The sequence below is a fragment of the Schistocerca cancellata genome, chromosome 7 (genome assembly GCF_023864275.1).
Source record: "Schistocerca cancellata isolate TAMUIC-IGC-003103 chromosome 7, iqSchCanc2.1, whole genome shotgun sequence".
In the NCBI taxonomy this organism is placed as follows: domain Eukaryota; kingdom Metazoa; phylum Arthropoda; class Insecta; order Orthoptera; family Acrididae; genus Schistocerca; species Schistocerca cancellata.
Window position 1 is genome coordinate 605,770,563 of NC_064632.1, and position 19,898 is coordinate 605,790,460.

Here is a 19,898-nt window from a genome sequence, read left to right on the forward strand (position 1 = left end):
GTCCAGTGTGAAGTGGAGGCGACAGGTAAATGGTAGTATTCTATTAATCGTCGGCCGTTCAATCACACAGCGAACGATGGTACCCCTTAGAGAAATGGCAGCAAGGAACAGGAAAGGACACCAGCTGCACTCATTGTGTATGACTGGGGGCCTCTTTCAAAATGTCGAAGAGGCTATTCCGGCAGCCATTGGGGTAACAGGGTGGAAGTAGCTGCGGATTGTGGTGCACGTTACAACAAATGATGCCTGCCACCTGGGCTCCAACGTCACACTTGGATCATTCCAGCGTCTGGCAGAGAATATGACCCCTGCACACGGAGTTTCAACGAAACTCACGATTTGCAACATTGTCCCCCGTGGTCCTTTGGTTCTGAACTGAGCGGAAGGACTGAACCGGAGACTTTGAAAGCTCTGTGACAAGCCAGGCTGCGACTTCCTGGACTTGCGCCGTAGGGTTGAGAACTGTAGGGTGCCCCTAAATGGGTCAGGTGTGCACTACACGTCAGGGCCTGCTACTCAGGTAGCTGACTGTGTGCGGGGTGCGCACAAGGTTTTTTTTAGATTAGGCGACTCTCCATCCAATTCAGACGGCGATAGCTGTAGGAAACCCAGAAGTACCTGGGTAATATCGAAAGAAATGCGTCCCACGGGTGAGAGCATTAGAATCCTAGTGGTTAACTGCCGAGGCATACACAGCGAAGTGCCAGAGTTCAAAGCGCTCCTGAAAAGCGGTGAAGCTCGCATCGTGCTAGGTGTACAAAGCTGGTTGACGGCCGAAATTGATAGCAGTAAGATTTTTAAGGGAAATTTAAGTGTATATCAAAAAGATAGGGTAATGGGACAGGGAGGTGGTGCATGTATCTCAGTAGACAAGAGGCTCAAATCCACCTAGATATAAACTGGAGCTACATATTAGACAGTTTGGGCAAGACTCACTATCAGGGTTGGGCATAAAATGGTAACTGGATCTTTCTATCGACCACCAGACTCATCTCCTGATGTAACCAAAAACTTTAGAAGAAATCTCAGTTCACCTGTACGTAAGTTCCCCACTCATACTGTAACCATTGGCGGAGATTTTAATCATCCAACAATCAATTGGGAAAATTAGTTTTGTTTGAGGTGGTCGTGATAAGATATCCCAACGTTACTAAATTCCTTTTGTGAAAACCCCAATCATGATGAAAATATATTGGACCAACTGAAAGAAATAGACCTGACTTCTTTGACGATGTCCACATTGAAACTGGTATCAGTGATCATGACGCAGTTGCGGCAACAATGATTTCCAAAGTGAAAAAGGCAACTAAAAAGGAGCAATAAAATATATATGTTCAGTAAACTAGATAAAAAAATCAGTAGTGCTCTATCTCATAGAGAAACTAGAAACTTTCCATATGGGGTGGAGCATGTAAAGGAATTCTGGCTCATGTTTAAAAGAATAGTTGGCCCTACACTGCATACATATGTATCCGGTAGAACAGTTCATAACGGGAGGGACTCTCCGTGTATACAGTCACTGCAAAGAAACTTCTAGACATTGATACGACTGCGTAATAGGTGTAAAACAAAGCGTAGGGCTATAGATAGAGAGATGCTGTCAAGAGCATAATGCATGAAGCCTTCAATGACTAGCGTATCAGAATATTGTCAAACTATTTTTCACAAAATCCAATAAAATTCTGTCGTATGGAGGGGCTGGTAGTGGCGCTAGAGTTAATTAGCCAAAGTTAGCGAATGAGACAGGAACTAAAACGAAAGATAGCACAGCGAAAGGTGAAATGTTTTACCTCCGTTTTCAAACATTCCTTTAAAAAGGAAAACCCACGAAAAATCCCCCCCCCCCACCCCAATTTACTCTTAGTACCGCTGAAAAGATGAGTAAAATAAGTGTTAGTCTCAGTGATATTGAGAATCAGCTGGAATCGTTAAAACTGAACAAAGCACCATAATCCAGTGGAATCCCTATCAGATTCTACATTGAATTTGCGGCTGAGATAGCCCTTCTTCTCACTATAATCTACTGTAGATTCCTCAATCAAAAATCCATGTCCAGTAGTTGGAAGAAAGCAAATGTCACATCTGTCTACAAGAAGGGTAGTAGAAGTGATCCACAAAACTACCTACCAATATCCTTGATATCAACTTGTAGAATCTAAGAAAACATTCTATGCTCAGACATAATGAGCTATCTTGAGGATAATAACCTCCTCCATGCCAACCACCATGGTTTCCGAAACAACTGATTATGCAAAAGCCAAGTTGCACTTTTCTCACATGACATACTGAAAGTCTTGGATCATGCCAGTCTGATAGATGTATATCTCTATTTCCGAAAAGTATTTGACTCTGTACCGCACCTACGCTTACTGCCAAAAGTTCAATCATACGGTGTATCAAGTGAAATTTGCCACTGGACTGAGGACTTTTTAGTAGGGAGAACACAGCATGTTATCTTGGATGGAGAGTCATCATTAGATGTAGAAGCAACTTTGGGTGTGCACTAGGAAAGTGTGTTTGAGGGCCTTACTGTTCACGTTGTTATTAATGACCTTGCAGAAAATTTTGATACTAGCCTCAGACTTTTTGCGTATGATGCAGTTATCTATAATGAAGTACTGTCTGAAGGAAACTGCATAAATATTCAGATATATTGCAGTGAACACATAGTGTGTTGTGAGGCGATCACTCAGTTGTATAAATAATGCAAAAGTCAAGATAGCTTAAACACTGTTTACTAGATGACCGGTTTCAACACACTGAAGGTGTCATCATCAGAACTGAATGTAGCTTAACATGCATAAATCATTTAGATATAACGATACATGACGCAGACCAGGTGATATAAAATCATTGTCGCAGAAATAAAAATGGAATAGAATGACCATGAGAGCCGTTGTTTCTAATTTTTATTTCTGCGACAGTGATTTTATATCACCTGGTCTGCCTCACGTATCGTTATATCCAAATGATTTATGCATGTTAAGCTACATTCAGCTCTGATGATGGCACCTTTAGTCTGTTGAAACCGGTTATCTTGTAAACAGTTTTTAAGCGACCTTGGCTTTTGAATTCTTTATATTCAGGTATATCTTGATAAGACTTCAAAGTGGTGCAAACATTTGCAACTTGCTATAATGTTCAAACATGTAACATTGTGCATTTCACAAAACGGAAAAAACGTAGTATCCTATGACTATAATATCAATGATTCACTGTTGCAGTTGACCAATTCATACAAATACCTAGGTGTAATAGTTTGTATGGATATGAAATGGAATGATCATAGGATCAGCTGTGGGTAAAGCAGGTGACAGACTTGGGTTTATCGGTAGGATACTGAGGAAAGTGCAATTAGTCTACAAAGGAGCCATGTGTGGAACCTGTACCAAGTAGGACTAACAGGGGATACTGAAATATACAGAGAAGGGCACAACGAATGATCACAGGTTTGTTTGACCCATGGGAGTGCGTTAGTTATGCTGAAGAAACTGAACTTGCAAAGTCTTGAAGACAGACGTAAGCTATCCGAGGAAGTCTACTAAAGTTTCAAGAACAGACTTTAAAAGATGACTCTAGGATTATACCACAACTCCCTACGGATTGCTCACGTAGGGATCGTGAGGAAAAAATTGCAATGATTACATCGTAGACAGAGGTATTCAGTCAATTATACTTCCAGCACTCCACATATGAACTGAATGGAGAGAAACGCTAATAACTGGTACAATGAATTGTACTCTCTGCCATGCAGTTCTTGGTGGTTTGCAGAGTATGCATGTACACTGAAGCGACAAAGAAACTGGTTTAGGCATGCGTATTCAGATACAGAGATATGTAAAGAGGCAGAATGCGGCGCTGCTGGCGGCGACACCCAGTAAGGCAACAACTGCCCGCCGCAGCTCTTAGACCAGCTACTGCTGCTACAGTGGCAGGTTATCAAGATTTAAGTGGGTCTGAAGTGGGGTTATAGTCGGCGCACGAGCGCGAGGTAGCGATGAAGTGGGGATTTTCCCGTACGACAATTTCACGAGTGTACCGTGAATATCAGAAATCCGGTAAAACATCAAATCTCCGACATCGCCGCGGCCGGGAAAAGACCCTGCAAGGACGGGAACAACAACGTCTGAAGAGAATCGTTCAACGTGACAGAAGTGCAGTCCTCCACAAATTGCTGCAGATTTCAATGCTGGGTCATCAACAAGTATCAGCGTGCGAACTTTAATGTTGATGACTGGCAACATGTTGCCCGGTCGGACGAGTCTCATTTCAAATGTATCGAGCGGATGGACGTGTACAGGTATGGCGACAACCTCGTGAATCTAAGGATCCTGCATGTCAGCAGTGGACTGTTCAAGCTGGTGGAGGCTCTGTAATCGTGTGTGGGGTGTGTCCAGTTGGAGTGATATGGGACCCCTGATACGTCTAGATACGACTCTGAGAGGTGACACGTACGTGAGCATCCTGTCTGATCACATGCATCCATTCATGTCCACTGTGCATTCCGACGGACGTGGGCAATTCCATCAGGACAATGCGACACCCCACACGTCCAGAATTGGTACAGAGTGGCTCCAGGAAGATTCTGAGTTTAAACACATCCGCTGGCCACCAAACTCCCCAGACATGAACATTACTGAGCATGTCTGGGATGCCTTGCAACATGCTGTTCAGAAGAGATCTCCACTCCCTCGTACTCTTACGGATTTATGGGCAGCCCTGCAGGATTTATGGTATCAGTTACCTCCAGCACTACTTCATAAATTATTCGAGTCCATGTCACGTCGTGTTGTGCCACTTTTGCTTGCTCACGGGGACCATGCACGATATTAGGCAGGTGTACCAGCTTCTTTGGCTCTTCAGTGTACATGGAGATGTAGATCTAGAACACTTACAATATAACTACATATTCGTTTAAAAATCACATCAATATGTCATGATGGCATGAAAATTAGATAGCTTTCTGTTTATTCCATTTATCAGGAGATACAAACCTGGGGTTCTGTGGATCGGAGCGTGGATAGATTAAAGTTAGACATAGTGAGAATTACTGAAGTTCAGTGGCACGAGGAACAGGCTTTCTCGTCAAGTGAATACAGGGCTATAAATACAAAATCAAATAGATGAAATGCAGGAGTAGATTTAATAATGAGTAAAAAAATACAAACGTGGATAAGCTACTATGAACAGCACAGTGAACGCATTATTGTAGCCAAGATAGACACTAAGCCCACACCCACCACAGTAGTAAAAGTTTGTACGCCAACTAGCGCCGCGGAGGAAATTGAGGAACTCTATGATGAGATAAAGGAAATTATTCAGATAGTTAAGAGAGTCGAAAATTCAAGTCATGGAGGGTCTGGAATTTGATAGTAGGAAAAGAAAGAAGAAAAAGTAATTGGTGAACATGGACTGCGGGAAAGGAATGAAAGAGGAAGCCGCCTGGTAGAATTTTGCACAGAGCATAATTTAATCTAACACTTGGTCTAACAATCATATGAACAGCTTGTATACATAGAAGAGACCTGGAGACACCGGAAGGTTTCAGATTGATTATATAATTGTTAGACAGAGACTAAGGAATCAGATTTTAAATTGTAAGACATTTCCAGGGCCAGATGTGGACTCTGAGCACAATTTATTAGTGGTGATTTGCAGATTGAAACTGAAGAAACTGCAAAAAGGCCGGAATTTAAGGAGATGGAACCTGGATAAACTGAAAGAACCAGAGTTTGTAGAGGGTTTCAGAGAGAGCATTAGGGAACGGTTTACAAGAACAAAGGAGAGGAATACAGTAGAAGAAGAGTGGTTAGCTTTGAGAGATAAAATAGTGAAGGCAGCAGAGGATCAAGTACGTAAAAAGACGAGGGATATTGGAAATCCTTGGGCAATAAAAGAGATATTGAAAGGTGAAAATATAAAAATGCAATAAATTAAGCAGACGAAAGGGAATACAAACGTCTAAGAAATGAGAGTGACAGGAAATGCGAAATGGCTAAGCAGGAGTGGCTAGAGGACAAATGTATGGATGTAAAAGCATATATCACGTGGGGTAAGCTAGATACTGCCTACAGGAAAATTGAAGAGGCCTTTGGAGAAAAGAGAACCTCCTGTATAAATATCAAGAGCTCATATGGAAAACCAGTCCTAAGCAAAGAGGGGAAAGGAAGGTGGAAGGAATGTACAGAGGGTCTATACAATGGAGATATATATACCTGGTGGCAATATTGTGGAAATGGAAGAGGACATAGAGGAAGATGAGAAGGGAGATATGACACCACATGAAGAATTTGACAAGGCACTGGAAGACATAGGTCGAAACAAGGCCCTGGGAGTAGATAAAATTCCGTTAGAGCTGCTGATAGCCTTGAGAGAGCCAGCGCTGACAAAACTCTTCCATCTGGCGAGCAACATGCATGTGACAGGCGAAAAAATCCTCAGACTTCAGGAAGAATATAATAATCTCAGTTCCAAAGAAAGCAGTTGCTGACAGGTAGGAAAATTACCAAACGATCAGTTCAGTAAGTCACGGCTGCAAAATACTAACACTAATCCTTTACAGAAGAATTGAAAAACTGGTAGAATTGGATCTCGGGGAGGTTCAGTTTGGATTCTGGTGAAATGCAGGAACACTCGAGGCAATAATGACCCTACGATTTCACATAGAAGATAGGTTAAGGAAAGTTAAACCTATGTTTATAACATTTGTAGACTTAGAGAAAGCTTTTGACACTGTTGACTGGAATGCTCTCTTTCAAATGCTAAAGGTGACGGGGGTAAAATCCTGGGAGAGAAGGGCTATTTACAGTTTGTGCAGAAACCACGTGGAAGTTACAAGAGTCAAGGGGAACGAACGGGAAGCAGTGGTTGAGAAGGAAGTGCGACAACGTTGTAGTCTTTCCCCAATGTTATTCAATCTGTATATTGAGCAAGCAGTAAAGGAAACAAAAGACAAATTTGGAGTAGGAATTAAAGTCCAGGGAGAAGAATAACAACTTTGAGGTTTGCCAGTAACACTGTAATTCTGTCAGAGACAGCAACGGACTTAGAAGAGCAGTTGAACGGAATGGACAGTACCTTGAAAGGAGGATATATGATGAACATCAACAAAAGCAAAACAAGGATAATAGAATGTAGTCGAATTAAATCAGGTAATGCTGAGTGAATTCAGATTAGGAAATGAGACACTTAAAGTAGTAAATGAGTTTTGTTATTTAGGAAGCAAAATAACTGATGATGGTCGAAGTAGGTAGGATATAAAATGTAGACTGACAATGGCAAGAAAAGCATTTCTGAATAGACAAGAAAAGAATAGAAGCTTTCTAAATATGGTGCTACAGAAGAATGCTGAAGATTAGATAGGGAGATCACGTAACTAATGAGGAGATACTGAATAGAATTGGGGAAAAGAGAACTTTCTGGTACAACCCAACTAAAAGAAGGGATCGGTTGGTAGAACACATTTTGGGGCATCAAGGGATCACCAATTAAGTGCAGGAGGGAAGCGTGGGGGCTAAAATTCGTAGAGGGATGCCAAGAGATGAATACTGTAAGCAGATTCAGGGGGGGTAGAGGGATGCAGGTGCTTGAGGACCGATTAAATGAAAAATTCATTAGCCTAAAGTCCAAACAGGAGCCGGATATTGCAACAACCTTTTTGTAGCAGTTACTCAGGATAGAGTAGCATGGAGAGCTGCAGCAAACTATTCCTTGGACTGAAGACCAGGACAACAACATGAAGGACGACTGGAGTTTAACATTTCTTTTACATTGATATGAAATTTTTATTGCAATCAGTGTTGAATAAATAATAACAAAAAGTGTGTGATCGTTGTAGTGTAACTAGCTGAGGACCTATGGTGTGAACCGAAGTACTACTACTACAACTACTACTGCTAAAACTAAATATTGTTAGGAATCTATTAGAATCTGTAGTATGAATTCACTGCCATAGAATCTAGTTTTTGAATCAATGGAATGCACATGCTAGTATCACAATCAATAGTATTTTGTCAAGTGCACCGTACTGACCACACACTCGTATGAACATTTTCCCACCCAAGCACTGTTATAATTGACTGTGGCGAAGCGCTGAATTTGCACTACAGTGGTTTGAGGAGCACTCACGTTGATCTCTTAGCCATCAAATTCCTCTGACCTGAATGCATTCAGAATATTATTGGACGTTAGCTCTGCACCCACAATTAAAAGAAGTTGAGTGTAAACATGTGATGATGACTACCTCTGGAAGAAACCGCTGTAGAACTGATTCGTCTACATATTCTGTCTGCCAACAATCGTCAGCCTGTTTGTGGAGTGCATTGTAAGTTGACAGAAAACCTTCACTATCATTACCATCCATAGCGTTGGCTGGCAAAAATATTCTCATACATGTGGCTTATAATTGTCTCTGATGTTTGGATCACACTGCCATGGTTCATGGCTTGAGAGACTAAGATACAACCAATCACGAAGGAGCTTTCGCAGTGAACTAATGTAACAACTAATCACTAGTGAGCTTTCACTGTGGACTGATGTGACATGAGCATAAGGGTTTGAGTACCCGACAGACCAACGTGGTTAACACCGATGTGTCATCAGAAATGATTTAGAAATCCTGTGGAAACATTAAATGTTAATGTCTGTTGTTTGTGGGTCTTGCAGAACATTAAGAACAAGTGACCAAACTTGATGAAATGAGAGCTAAACAATCCACAGAAATCATTGTAGAATACTGTAAAAAAGAAATTAGTGTTGAAAACGATTCAGGAAAACTTACAAAGTGTTAATGACAACGTTCAGGTAAAAGACAAAAATGTGGCCAGACTGTTCAACATACATAACAATTATAACAATTAATAGAAGAATTTGGGACTAGGCAGGAATGATGACAAAATGAACAGTGAAAGAGTGTATGTTGTTTGTTGTTGTTGTTGTGGTCTTCAGTCCTGAGACTGGTTTGATGCAGCTCTCCATGCTACTCTATCCTGTGCAAGCTTCTTCATCTCCCAGTACCTACTGCAGCCTACATCCTTCTGAGTGTATATGAAAGCTAAAATGTGGCTGAAACAGAATCTGTTGTCTGAAATAAGCCTTGCAGTAAATATTGGAAACTACGATGTATGTGACGTCGTTAGTAGAGAAGAGACTGTAATTAATTCAAGTAATTGTAGTCTCCTTGTCGCCACTGTGGTGTCCTGTACTGTAGGACGCAAGGGAGAGCATGTTATTATGGGTGGCTGGTATCCTCTATCTATAACACAAATGCACACGCAGATTAACACGCTTCTTTATTTACATGAACAGATAGCTGCTATTTAACTTTAATGGAGTCTATTTGTTGCGGTACAAGCTCATTCGTAATAGTCCTGTTGCAGACAACGTTGGTACTCTTGCTATTACATTAATCTGGACGCTAAGTATTGACACGCTCCGCATGTGAACTGTCAGACATAAAAATGGAGTGTGAGTTAGTAAATGAGGACCTCTGGTCAGCGACGGCGATCTATATACTTGCTGTCAAGAGGCGCTGACGGTCTGTTGCTTGCGAGTGTGTCTTTGGCCTCTCTCGTGACAGACGCAATGGATCTAGCGCCTACTATCGAACTGCGCATTACATCTTTGCCGACCAGTGTGCCGGCTACAATTTACACCAGCACATTCCTCCCCATCCACCCTCCCCCCCCCCCCTCCCGAAATGTCGCACCGTTGTTGTGTAGGGAGCATGCGAACTACAATGTTGAGGGAAGCAGGATGCTGGATGGGATGTAGAGATTAGCTGGGAGCCGTGACTGTGGAGGACGGCGTTCTCCCGACCGTACCCCGCCATCTGGCTTGTGAGGCAAAAGGAACATCCTCCTGAAAACTGATGCCAGGGGACACGTCCAGGCCTGAGGGCGTGTCCAGGGGCGATGATGGAGACAGCGACCACGAGTCCACGTCCATCAGGTCAGAGAGCAGCGACAGTGGAGGCTCGGCCCACTTTTTACAACAAGATAACCCACTACATTCAGGGTCATTACTATTTCGTTTCAGAAATTGCCTAAAATTACGGGATTGGTCAAAACATTTTACATCTTTAATTTCAAAACCATTACACTTATTTGGTAAATGATGATGACGATGTCCCATACTCTGAGGAGCATAGGGGACGATGCGGGAGACCTGCACTGCTGTACTAGGCAATGTCCTAGTGGAGGTGGTTTGCCATTGCCTTCCTCCGACCGTAATGGGGATAAATGATGATGAAGACGACACAACAACACCCAGTCATCTCGAGGCAGGAAAAATCCCTAACCCTGCCAGGAACTGAACCCAGGACCCCGTGCGCGGGAAGCGAGAATGCTACCGCAAGACCACGAGCTTCGGACTATTTTGTAAATATAAAAGGTTTTTTCAACATCACTGTAGTTAGCGTCTTTCGTAAGAAACATCCATTTGAAACACGAAAAGTCATCAGCCATAATTTCAAATATTAATGGCACAACTGCCTTATACAGCAACATAGCTTCCTCAAAAAAAAAAAAAAAATATAAATAAATAAATAAAAAAAAATAAAAAAAATTCTTTATCAAAGCCTTCTTCTGTTGGAATTTCCAGATTCCGTTTGGACATTAGGCTAGTGAATTTTTCATTTAATCGGTCCTCAAGCACCTTGCATACAGAATCTAAAATTTCAGTCACTTCAAGCACAGAATTGCCCTCCTTTTCTAGGTGCAGAGTATTTGAACTAAATGCAGACATAAATGAATGCAAATGCTATAAGTAGGCTTCACTTAAACTATTCTCAAAAACTGAAACAAAACCTTTGACGGCTTGGTTTCAGACAGAAAGTAAGATTTCAGAGCGAGATAAATTTCCAGCACCCTTTCAATTGTTGGGAAAAGATTGGAAAAAAGAGACAACTGCTTATTTTTCACATGAGACAGGACTTATTTGAAATTTACCTCAACAAATTCACAGAAAGAATGTAACTGGTACGTTCTAACAGTGTAAATAGAGAAATAATGACGAATTTTCACAATGACACACTCTCAATCGACAGAGATCAGCTCCATTGTAAATTGTCTACGTAAAATGTGAGCTGGACATCCCACACAGATTAAATAGATTCTCTTTGTTCAAAGACCTCTTTAATCAGTTGTATGTATTCTTACCTTCCTTAATATTTACACCCCCAAAATTTGTGTTAGCGTTATCACCTGCAAATGATACATACTTATTAGCAATACCCAAATGTTGCAATGTTTCTGTAATATACTGTGCAACAGTCTGATATGTTTCATTGGAGAAGATTTTATGTCAATTAACTTTGTTTTTAAACCACCAAGTTTATAGTCAAAATACTGAATAAGCATGAACATTTTTAAATTGTTGTGTTTGCTTCCATCGTTCGAGACACCAGAATAAAATATATCACTCAAAGTTTCCATGGTTACATTCAAGACACGAGGAGCAGTTAACATTGTTCATAGGTAATGCTTTGAGTTTTTGTTCTGGCTGGGGAGACCTTTTTGACATCTGAATCGAAATCAGTGGCTTCGTTTGCCATTTGCATGCAGTCCATTGACATGCGTAACATTATGGAATGCAAGTGGTCCTTCTCTAGTAAGAACTCGGCGACTTAGGTTGAAGTGGATTCCTGTTGCTAAATAATGTGTCTATCTCAGACACTGAATTGCAGCCCCAAAGATTTTTGTTATGCTTATGAGTGGTAATATTATGCTAGAGATCTTGGCCACCTGGTGTAAGAAATTTAAAATATTTAAGTGACACAGTGACATGCGTTTCGTTTTATAACATTTAAATAAGTTAATGGTGTTTATGTATACTATGCAGAAATGGAGAATTTCTCTCATTCAGTTTTCCGCGTACAAGTAAATTGAATGGCTAAGAAACCACGACGTGAAACCATGAAATAAAACAACCTACCGAGCTATTTCATACCTTTATCGGCCACCGAGACGTAAGTTCCAGCTACACATATTTTACATTCTGCTTCGAATCCAGGCAGGATATTTGTAAGAAAGAACATCTTGCGTTTAGGCATTTCCGGATATTTTATAAAACTCACTTGGTTACAAAAAACAGCAAATCACAATCACACATGAGTACTGAGTACATGACATGAAACCTATAATGCCAAGCAAGGACAATGCGAATCCAGAACTGAAAATACGGAACGGAAATTTTAAATAATCGATATTTGCACTCGCTTATGGATCGAACCACAATTAGTAGTGAAAAATCGATAAAATAGACGATCCTGCTGCCATCTGTGGATAAGGTATTTAAGAAAAGAGCATTAGAACGGAAAAAATTGCAAATATAATTTTTTTACGGTAAACTTTGCGAAAAAGGAGGACAATGTCAAAATCTGTCCCTGACAATGATTAAGAGATTAAAAGGAGGATATGTCCGGATTTATCCGGACGTCTGGTCACGCAGAGAAATAGCTTTGAATATACTGCTTAGAAGAAATTATTCCGAAAACTGGTAATAATACTACCGTATTAATTACTCTGTATGAACTATAATCCTTCACTTTCTGGCTAGTGGTGATTCATACAGAAACCTGATATACTTCTAAAAGTGCACTTCGCATCAATATGTGTCTTGGTACAAGGTGTTTGCAACACTTCAATGGAAGGACTCGAGGAATATAATAAAGGAGATTGAAATAACGATCAAATATGATAATACTTTGTTGCGGTTCAACATCATAGTGAGAGATCTATTAATTTCATAAATACGATATATTGACGACAAGAGTTATAGGGCATGAAAAGTAATGTATGCAAACTGTGTACTAAAAAGAAACAGTTGGCTAATTGTTTAACACTGTGCGTGATGAAGCTTTAAAACAGTTTAAATGTCTTAAGAACCAATGTAGAATAAAGCTATGGTTCACTAGTGTAGATGTTCTACTTAGACGGCAGCTGAGAACGTCGTTCTTCAAGTTTCGCTCTTTGTATATATTCTTTACCGTTTTCATCTAAGCGTCACGTTCATGGAGGTCACGGTTTTCTCGTTTTTCCAGTTCCTCATTCTTGTAGACAAGAAACAAACCGAGTGCCGTTAGGTGGGCGCACCAACTTCAGAACTGAAACTAAATACTGTCATTTCTTTAAGTTTTATGTTTTCCGTCGTTCCTTAGTAATTTGTCTATTAGCGAACCTAATCTCCAAGACCGAAATAATACTGTTACGTGTGACTTGGCACGTGGCTTGAGGGAGAGTTAGCAAGGCGCTTCAGAGAAACAACCTATCTTCACACTTAACAGACAATTTAGCGTATGACAAACTACAGACAACAGTCATTCACACGAAGTACTATCCGATCTTTAACAACCACTAGCTAGAAGTCTGACTGTTGCTTCAGTGACACGAATAAGTTAATCTCTAGTGCTCTCTCATTACCTGTATCACTGTCCCCCCAAGGTGGTGACCGGGGAGGGAAGGGGGGGAGGAAGGGTGGGTCAGAGAGGGGTTGGTGACTGCGCCCTTGGCTATTGTTATATGAACTATGTGATCAAAAGTATTCGGACACCTGGCTGAAAATCACTTACGGGTTCGTGGCGCCCTCCATCGGTAATGCTGGAATTCAATATGGTGTTGGCCCACCCTTAGCCTTGATGGCAGCTTCCACTCTCACAGCCGGCCGCGGTGGTCTAGCGGTTCTAGGCGCTCAGTCCGGAACCGCGCGACTGCTACGGCCGCAGGTTCGAATCCTGCCTCGGGCATGGATGTGTGTGATGTCCTTAGGTTAGTTAGGTTTAAGTAGTTCTAAGTTTTAGGGGACTGATGACCACAGATGTTAAGTCCAGTAGTGCTCAGAACCATTTGAACCACTCTCACAGGCATACGTTCAGTAAGGTGCTGGAAGGTTTCTTGAGGAATGGCAGCCCATTCTTCACGGAGTGCTGCAGTGAGGAGAGGTATCGATGTCGGTCGGTGAGGCCTGGTACGAAGTCGCCGTTCCAAAACATCCCAAAGAGTTCTATAGGATTCAAGTCAGGACTCTTTGCAGGCCAGTCCATTACAGGGATGTTATTGTCGTGCAACCAATACGCCACATGCCGTGCATTATGAAGAGGTGCTCGATCGTGTTGAAAGGTGCAAATTGCCATTCCAGAATTGCTCTTCAACAGTGGGAAGTAAGAAGGTGCTTAAAATATCACTGTAGGCCTGTGCAGTGATAGTGCCATGCAATACAACAAGGGGTACAAGCCCACTCCATGAAAAACACGACCACACCATAAGACCAAAGCCACCGAATTTTACTGTTGGCACTACACACGCTTGCAGATGATGTTCACCAGGCATTCGCCATACCCACACCCATCCATTGGATCGCCACATTGTGTACCGTGATTCGTCACTCCACATAACGTTTTTCCACTGTTCAATCGTCCAATGTTTATGCTCCTTACACCAAGCGAGGCATTTACCGGCGTGATGTGTGGCTTATTAGCAGCTGCTCGACCATGATATCCAAGTTTTCTCACCTCCCGCCTAAGTGTCCTGATGTAGTTTGGAATTTCTGTGTGATGGTCTGCCTATCACACATTACGACCCTCTATGTCGGCGGTCTCTGTCAGTGAACAGACGACGTCAGCCTGAGCGCTTTTGTGCTGTACGTCTCCCTTCACGTTTCCACTTTACTATCACGTCGGAAACAGTGGACCCAGGTATGTTTAGGAGTGTGGAAACTTCGCGTAGAGACGTATGACAGAAGTGACACCCAATCACCACGTTCGAAGTCCGTGAGTTCCGTGGAGGGCCCCATTCTGCTCTCTCACGATGTCTGATGACTACGGAGGTCGCTAAAATGGAGTACCTGGCACTAGGTGGCATCACAATGCACCTCATATGAAAAACAGATGTTTTTGGGAATGTACTTGTCTACCACCCATCTGACCATCTACTTCATCTACTTAAAATACGAGGGTTGCCCAGAAAGTAATGCACCGCATTTTTCTTCTACTTTTCTTTATTGAACATGATGAGAATTACACTGACGAAGGAATGGTGTTTTTGAACATGATGAGAATTACACTGACGAAGGAATGGTGTTTTATCTACAATCTCTGTATTTCTACGTAATTTGCATTCCGTTTTACGGCCTTCCTCCAGTGCGAAACAACCCTGTCGGAACCAATCCTTGTCCTGGTGGCGGAGCCACTGCTTCACTGTGTGAATCACCTATTCCTCGTCCTCAAAATGGCGCAAACAAATGGAAGTCCGAGCGGGCTAGGTCACGGCTGTCAGGTGTGACAACCGTGGATGGTCTCCCCGACCGCTGGAAATCGTGGAGCTCCGCCAAACCGCCTTCTGACGACCTCACCCTCCGTGCCCAGCGACTAACTATACTTCTGTCGACAGCAGATGCTCCATAGCCTTTGCACAAGCGTTTGTGAATATTGCCCACAGTTTCTTTCTCTGCAGTCAGAAATGCAGTGACGACACGTTGCTCGTAACGTACATCATCTATAGACGCCAGACTAAACTGTCTCGTCGCTACGCTATCTGTCGGAAGTGACGGAAACTTGACGCGCTCGCTCAGGAGATTCATAATACATACGTAACGTTTCGCATTGGTAGCATTGTTTTCGTAAAAAAAAATGCGGTGCCTTACTTGCTGGGCAACGCTCGTATCTTCCACGCTATTCGTGTTCTGCCAAAAAACATTTATAACACACAGTTTCAAGCCTGGTACTCATCATCCCGTAACAATTACGTATTCGTTTATAGGGCTGGCAGAGTTTTATCGGACGTGTTTTCTTAATAATGCGCACAACAACAAATACGATATTTGCCCACTGAGAGGCTGATGTTGGGAAGCGCCCAGTCCCGCCAGATGGCGCCGCCGGCCGGCCTACCTGCCCCGCAGACACCTGCCCGCCTCCGCCACCGCCTCCGCCCCCCCCCCCCCGCCCCCTGGCCGCCGTCATCGGCCTTCGCCGGCGGCCCCCCTCCCCCCCCCCCCCCCTTGCCACGGAGTCGCCATCACCGCCGCTGCCGCTGCCGCGCTGGCCCGTGCGCCGCGCCGAGCTGCCAGTCTCTCAGCCGCCTCGGTCGCGGGGGTGTGTGTGTCGCTGGCGGTCCCAGGTTCGTGACTGGGTGGCGCTGCTTCTGCCGTGTGAGCTCACAAGCTGCGTCGCGGGCCGGAAGCTCCGTTTAGCGGTAGTGTGTTTGGTGCTAATTGAACGCGTGTGTCCAAACAGACGTCGCCGAGAGAGGATTTGCGTGCTTTCGTGTGTCTCACCTGGGATTAATCGCCGTCGTTCAGTTTCTCGAGCAGCACTGCAGGTATAAAAAAACGGATATATCTATCTGCCAGATTTTGACCGGTCTGTCAGTTTGTTTCGCTCTTCGTCTTACCTTCCTCTACTATGGAAATTTGTGTTTTATTGTGTCGTCCCATTCGAACCCGAGGGTACGATTTTGATTAGAGCATTAATGTTACCGAGTAAAATTCCGTCGTACGTGGCGTTGCGTAAAGCCAAATGGCCCCTACCGCGGTATCGGACCTCATTTGAGCTCCTTATCGAGTACAATTTGTTTCGCCGAGTTGTTTCGTATTCTGCGTCCTGAAGCGAACTACTTTTTACTACAGAGAAACTTGCTGGGATTTTCCCTGTTGTAGTAAGAAGGACGTCCACCAGCTACGAGCAATATAATACAGGAGTCACACGAGTTGGAAAATCCGAGTTGTGTAAACTGTTTCTTCCGTTCGCAAATTTTAGGGGCTTTGGCGGGAAAGGAGAGAAAAGGAGACATTGCTCGCAGGGGCGGGAGGGAGAGGTGCAACTCAGCGCTTTCTGCGGTGCAACTCACTGCTTCCTGACACGTGTTCAGATGCTCTGTCGCAGCGGGCTGGAAGTTTGGGGTTCGATCCCTGTATGTTTTTACGGCTTTTCTGCCAGTTAACGTTATTTTCACGTCCAGTAATCGGTTGTATACTTCGGACGTGCCAAGCTACACATTTCACCGATCTTTAGAAAATGCTGATATCGCCAGAACTCGTCCTCGCCGTGTATCGCTGACCCTCGCTTCTAGTTGAATTCTAGTACAAATGAATGTGTTTTGTTGCTGTGCTCACCAGTCCGAAGACTGGTGTGATGCAGCTGTCCACACCGCTCTCTCCTGGACTGCGGCCTACATCCCTCTGAACCTGGTAGCTCTGGAGCCTCGGTCTGCCCCACACTTCCCTCGCTTACCAGACTGACAATTTTGTGACGCTCCACGATGTGTCCCTTCTTTTACTAAAAATGTGCGACAAATTTTTCTTTTCCTCAATTAGATTCAGTAGAAGGGTGTCACCAGGCAGCATGTTGGGGGAGGGGGGCGTGATGCAGGACGAGACAAAGAGTGAGGGAAGCGAGAGGCGCTCGCACAGCGACTAAAGTAGAAAAATTGTTTAATGGCAAGAAAAATTATAAACATTTATAATGAACTTTACAGATTACTAAAATCTGAAGACATGTAGTTACAACATAATCCTCGTTGAGTTTTTGTAACTTCTTCCTACACTTTACTAATAAAATCCTCTTTATTGTCAACAGTACGAATTCTGTGAATACGCGTAATTGCTAAACCACTGAGGCGGCTTTCTGACATTGTGCTCCACAACCAGGTTTTTATTGTTCTGAACCCGTAAATCAGGAGGTGTGGTCTCTCGGACCGCGCGAAAATTTTCTAACTCGCTCTCCAAGGCCAGTTGTGGTGGAATGATTCTGTACCCCGCCTACCCTCCTTAAATTGCCAAGCCCACGATGTTCTGCTGTCGGTTGCGTTATCGCCTTCTGTGTTTATTGTTGACAAGTGTTGCTGCAAGGTGTTGGAGTCCCCTAAACCGCGCTTCGTGGACTGCGTGCCTGTTTTCTTCAGCACGGTACCGTAAAGCTCAAAATGTGTTGGCACGCATGTTTCATTTTTAACTTCCCCGGGTTTGATGAAATTGTTAGTCGGTTTACGGAGGAAGCTGTCAGTGATACAGATCAAGAAATAAACGAAAAAAGACGACGATTTTGTGTTAGCCAGTGATCACAGTACTGCTATGAACAAGAGCATCATTCAGAGGAAGAATTTCAAAAAAGTTGTGATGGGGATCTGCCTGTTTTTTCCATGAAATACTTAAAGTGTCTGTTAAAATCGAATGCGTACTGAGTGATGATAAGAAAAATGTAATTCCCAGCAATGAATATCAATTTGACAGACTTTCTTTTTTACCTATCGGGTGGAATTTTTAAGCGCAAATTTAAACTCTGGAATTTACTTTTATTTGGGAATATATTTGCTACAGAGATAGTATAATTTTTCAGAATGTGAAATTCAGTACTCTAATAGTCTATTTGCACTATTTAAAATAACCACACAAAATAGTGCTTTTGTGTGATAAATAGTAAAATGCTGCAGGCTTTGTTTAGTGCAATAAAATAAACCAGAAGCATTTAAACAACACTTAAATAATTGCAAAAATAAATGTTATATAGGATAAATTAAAAATATCAAATAATTTTTGCCTTAAATCTCGGTTTAAACATAGGGGTCCCAGAGACCCCACCTCGTGGTTCACGATGCAGAAAAGTCACCTCGCGAGTTAACGGTTTAACTGCTGAAAGACCCTTCCAGAGCACATGTTGTGCAAGAGATAGAAATCAAAATTTTTTATGCCTTTCGTGTTTCGGGGAAGCAGCTTTCCGTTTCTTTCAGGATACTGAGAGCTGTTAGCCCCACTGGTTTCCTTATATTCTGTCACAATTTTCGCCGAAGTTCAATTTCACTTTTTACGTTCGATAAATCATAAAATCCGGCGAAGGTTTTACAAGCTTCCATTAAATGATCTTTTCACATGGTTGTCATTTGCACAGGATGTAACTGAGATAATGCAGATACTGGCGTGTTTTCTTAAACAAAACACGCTTCAACAGCGTGAATAGTAGTGTCTACATAGGGCACTCTATTATTAATGAGGCCCTCCAGAATTATGATGGACTTCCTGCTGAAGGGTTGCATCGACGTTGGTGTCTTCCAAACCAAATTTTGCAGCAATGACACTAGCGTTCTTCATAATTTCGTCTGTGACTTTTCAGGGTAATAACGATGAGTTTCCAACAGTCGCAAAATTAATTTAATATACTGTGATGCGACCAAAGCAATGGACGGAAGCAAGGACGTAGCTAAAGGGGAGGTTCGGGGGTATGGACCCCACTGTCACCTAAATAAAATTACACACGATCTAGCTGCCGTGTAGTGAAATTGAAAATATTTTGATTTTCGATCAGACGTCACAAAAATGGTTACACACTATCGATAGTCACCAAGGCCATCCATAGATTAAAATAGCCAAGACCGATCACTGTGCATTGTTGGCCACACTGGAGCTCAGTTGTTGTTTTGTTAATCAGTTAAGTTCTTACTTGCGGTTGAATGTAATGTAAGTTCTGCGGTTATTGTGTTTCGCTGTGTGCTGGTGTTATAGTTTCTAATAATGGATAAGTTTGTAACAAGAAAGAAGATGGAAACCGGTACTGATTCGCCCACCAGCGTTATGGTAAATTAAAAATATGCACGCACTACTAAAACAGCCTAATTGCGTAACTACAGCAGTTTAATGTTAGCATTGGATTCGTTATTTGGAGACTGGTAGAACTTTGGGGTTGCAGTGTTTCAGTATTTCACAAGACAGTGGAGCGGTAAACATAATTACAAATAACATTAAATTAAAATTCGGTGCATAAAAATACACTTGGATTTACCTGTGTTGCCCAAAAATAAATTAAGAAAAATATCGCCCAAACGGCTATGGTTCCGTTCCTTTAAAAAAATTGCTGTATATCCCGTCATTTGTAGCCCAAATGGTAAAATATCGCCCAGTCTTTTCACGATTGCAGT

General features: G+C 42.6%; 1 protein-coding gene across 1 annotated transcript in view; it reads left to right on the plus strand.

Moving 5' to 3' along the window:
* Positions 1 to 16,076: 16,076 nt before the first annotated feature.
* LOC126091892 (cadherin-99C) overlaps positions 16,077 to 19,898 on the plus strand; it is a 631,851-nt gene continuing 628,029 nt past the window's right edge. The window contains exon 1 of the mRNA XM_049907188.1: positions 16,077 to 16,310. The gene's annotated coding sequence lies outside the window, so the exon portion shown is untranslated. The remainder of the gene's footprint in view (positions 16,311 to 19,898) is intronic.